This window comes from Ranitomeya imitator, chromosome 5 (assembly GCF_032444005.1).
Source record: "Ranitomeya imitator isolate aRanImi1 chromosome 5, aRanImi1.pri, whole genome shotgun sequence".
Taxonomy (NCBI): domain Eukaryota; kingdom Metazoa; phylum Chordata; class Amphibia; order Anura; family Dendrobatidae; genus Ranitomeya; species Ranitomeya imitator.
Window position 1 is genome coordinate 612,117,716 of NC_091286.1, and position 4,338 is coordinate 612,122,053.

Sequence of the window (4,338 nt, forward strand, 5' to 3'; positions counted from 1 at the left end):
AAAAGCGCTTGTTTGCACGCTACTTGGCACATACAAACGATGTGGCCGAGAGAGTTTACCGGGAGAAGACCCTGACCGATATGTGCCGTGCCCAAGAGCTAGTGTTCAACGCAGGAAATCATGAGGACGCAAAAATTATGTCGCCAGTAATGGCATCAACCAGTGAATTGGATAACGAGGTGGTAGACCTCACGGAAAGTGATACCGAGTCATCCGATTCTACTGAGGAGTATAGTCTCAAGAATATTCGGCTCATCCCAATCAGGAGAACAAAGCCCTTGTGAATATGTCAATTTTTATCTGACATTAATAAAATTATTCAAATGTACATTCATCTTTGCCTCTTTGACTTGCCTCACTTTTCTCCCACTTTGGGGACCCTTTCGGGGTACTCTGCAACATATTGAAGCCCCTCTTGGGTGGGGGGTAAGGGGAAATGTGATTTTTTTTTTTCTCAGAAAATTGCCCAAAATTTTCCAAGTGTCAAGGACTCTTCCAGAAAAGCTTCCCCAGGCTTCTGGAAGTGTCCTCGGTACACCTCCAGCGGTTTCCCCCTGCCTGGAAGTCTGACACATGTCTGAAATTTTCAAAGTGTGAAAGTATGGTTTTTCACCCAAAATTCAACTTTCCGCCCATGAACCACAGACTTCACCCACACTTAGGTCACTGTCTTGGGGTACACCTCCAGTGCTATGTCACGGTCATCACTGTTGTCACAAAAAATTGACTTTTGTTTAGGCCAAGCAATTTGAGGACGGCACGGCAGCCAGCAGCCCGTACGGTACAGGGATTGATCAGACCCCCGTACGTCCGGTTGTGGTCTCCGTGCCCCGAAGGGGTTCCCGCTTCTCGCCTGCACCAGGCACGGCAGCCAGCAGACCGTACGGTCCAGGGGTGGGTCAGACCCCCGTACGTCCGGTTGTAGTCTCCGTGCCCCGAAGGGGTTCTCGCTTCTCGCCTGCGGCAGGCACAGCAGCCCGTACGGTCCAGGGGTTGATCAGGCCCCTGTACGTCTGCCCGTGGTCTCCGTGAGTCTTTCGCCCCTATACCCAGGGACCACACCTATGGCCATTTAGCTCAGTTGGTTAGAGCGTGGTGCTAATAACACCAAGGTCGTGGGTTCGATCCCCGTACGGGCCAAGCACATCTACAAACGCCCCTATACCCAGATGACCAATTTGCACATCAGGGTCGCTGCGGACCTCCACCAGAGTTTCCTCTGGCTTCGTCCTGCCCAGGCATAGCTCACCATCTTTCGGGTCCTATCGCGCACTCATGCTCCACCTCCCCGACAGAGGCGGGCCGATGGTGCACCCGCCGTGTCAACCCCCCGGAGCGGGCGGCGGGATCCCACCTCGGCCGGAGCGCCCCGGCCTTCACCTTCATTGCGCCACAGGGTTTCACGTCGCAACGGGGGGAGTGACGATGGTAAACCCCATCAGGTGGGCCCAGGGCAGGTGAGTCTGGCCTTGGGGGGACGTAAGGGATAAAGGAGAAGAGACCATCAGGGCACGGAGCCTCAGGCCTCCCTCGTTGTCACCCTTGCGAGGGGACCCCAGCTGCGCCATGGAGGCGATAGATGGAGGGGCAACCCTCAGACAGGCATAGCCCCGGGAGCACCCCGGGGCCGCAAGGTGCGTTCGAAGTGTCGATGTGTCCTGCAATTCACACTTAATTCTCGCAGCTAGCTGCGTTCTTCGACGCGCGCGCCGAGTGATCCACCGTTAAGAGTCGCGCTTTCTGGTTTGGGGACACTCGGAGGCGCCCCCCTTTTCACTCTCGTGTCAGCCGGCCGCAAAAGACTGGGATGCTTTGGAGGGTTGTTTTCAAATCTCGGCCCTGTTGTCCGGGCGCTCGGCCTCCCCGTCCGTCCCTCCAGCGGGGAGGAGAACAAAGGAGGGCTCGAGGCTTCTCAACCTACCGCCCAGACCCACATACCCCGGGGAGGGGTGTGTGAGCGCACAGGAGAATGGTACCCGGGACGGCCTTTCGCGTACGCGGGGGGCTTCTTATTTTTCCTCGGCAGGCAGCGGCAGGGCAACAATCGTCGGCGCGAGGCCGGGCGTCTTTTTCCTGGGCGACGGAGCGAGAGGGGCTCCCCGCACCCTCCCGACGTCGCCCGCCCGCTGTCCTCACGTGCCCTCACGTCCCCACCCTGCGGAGCGCCCTGGCGAAGCAGAAAGAGACCTACCACCGCCCCCATCACGTTCGGTACCCTTCGGGGATTTGGCGGGCGGCTGGCCTCCTGATCTGCACCTCATCGGTATTTTTCACTCGCCCATTAAAGATCCTTCCACAGGTTCATCTAGGGAAACCTTGTTACGACTTTTACTGTCTCTAGATAGTCAAGTTCGATCGTCTTCTCGGCTCTCCACCATGGGTCTTGGCCGAACCCGGCGGGGCCGATCCAAGGACCTCACTAAACCATCCAATCGGTAGTAGCGACGGGCAGTGTGTACAAAGGCCAGGGACTTAATCAATCGAGGGAGAGAGGCCAGGATAGGAAGCCCCGCAGCGGGAAGGGCACCCAGAGGAAGGGAAATCCTCCTCGTCGTCCGTGCCGGCAGGCGGGCATCCCGGGGCGTCACCTTCCGGAGGAAAACAGGAGCCTGAACGGCGAGTGCAGTGCCACTGGGGAGATCGTGCACGCTGTACGGTGCGAGGCGGCCGATGCGGAGGGTGTCTGGAAAAAAACCCACCTTGCACGGAGAGGGCGAGGTGACTGGCCTCCGGAGGACACCACGGCTCCCCTGCCTCGTGACCCACCGCTCCCGGGGCGACACACAGAGTCGCTGCTGGGGAGAGGGGCCAGGGCGGTGGGGGGCCTATGCGGCGCCACCATCTGGCTTAGACCCGGCCTCCCGATCGGAGGGCATCTGTTGTAAAAACCACCCCTTGCACGGGGAGGGCCGTAGGTGACTGGCCTTCGGAGGACGCCACGGCCACCCTGCCTCGTGACCCACCGCTCCCGGGGCGACACACAGAGTCGCTGCTGGGGAGAGGGGCCAGGGCGGTGGGGGGCCTATGCGGGGCCTCCGTCTGGCTTAGACCTGCCTCCGCCGCGGGGGGTCCTCGACCCACCGGCGGACGGGCGCGAGGAGTGGGAGAGGGGGGCTGGCCGTCGGGGTCCACCGCGGCTCAGGCGCAGAGCCCGCCAGCGACGCGGAGGTCGCACGGGGGGCGCAGTTGGCCTGGCCGTGTCGGCGTCGCCCTATGGCGTAGTCCCTCGTCCCGGGCTCTTGCCCGTAACCTCAAAGGAGCCCCAACCGAGCGGCGTCTCCCCCCCAAAGCCGTGCCTCCGCTGTTGAGAACAGAAGAAGCCCGGGGCGGCAGTTCGCCGGGTACTCCCCTTCGCCAAAACTCTTTTTGCCCCACTCGTCTCTCCCTTTTCCATCCTCCCTTCTCGCTCTGGGGCGTCCGCTTGGTCTCTCTCTCTCTCTCTCGCTCTCTCCCTCTCGCGCTCCCTTCCGAGCCGCCTCGGAGGACGTCGGACGAGCGGGGAAGGCGTTCGGCCGGGCACACCACGCGGTGAGAACCCACTCCGCCTGCCTCCCCACGCGTCTGTCATCCCCCCACTATCGTAGGGGCTCGGGAAAAGACTGGAGAACGCGGAGCTCGGCGGTGGCGTGGAAGCGCCACCCACCGCCGCCGCTCTCGCCGATGCCCACCGCGGAGGCCGCCCATCGGACGCTGGGTGGGGGTCGGCACGGGCCTCCGCGGGCGAGCTGCGCATCTGGAAGTCAAAGGGCCGCCCTCGGAGAAGATCGTTGTGCTACCCCGCGCGGGGAGCGATTCGGACGACGGGCCCCCACGCCGAGGTGGGTGGGCGCCCCGCCATTCGCCCGCGCGGGTCGTCGGACCCCTGCCGTACCACAGTTCGGGTCAAACTCCCCCTCTGCACGGCAGCCACCGTCCTGCGAACGGGAGGCGACTGCCGGCGTGCACGCCCAAGGATGCGTGCCTGAATCCCGGGGGGGTAAAAGAGGAAGGAGACCGCCCGCCTTAGACCGACGCGGGCTCCAAAGCCCGGGCCGAGCGAGCGGCACCACCTCCCCACCCGGGAGCGCTGAGCCAAATCGATCGGAGGAAGAGCCGGTGGGGGGCATGGGTGAGAAACCCCACCCGCTGCCATCCTTCCCCTCGGGGAGACGGGGAAGAAACATGCCCGATAGTCCTGGAGGTCCCTCTCCGACACGCTACGGGCGCCCTCGAGACGGAATCCGGGTCACAGTGCGATTCTCTCATAGGTCTCCCCGGTGGCGTGGAAGCGGGAGACATCCGACACAGAGAAACGCCAAGCCTGCTCTGAGGGGACCGAGTCAGGGGGTGCAATCCGCC

The 4,338-nt window shown here is 62.5% G+C and overlaps 1 pseudogene; it reads right to left on the reverse strand.

Annotated features, from left to right (window-relative positions):
- Positions 1 to 1,588: 1,588 nt before the first annotated feature.
- LOC138640098 (5.8S ribosomal RNA) lies at positions 1,589 to 1,733 on the reverse strand (annotated as a pseudogene).
- Between the last annotated feature and the right edge of the window lie 2,605 nt (positions 1,734 to 4,338).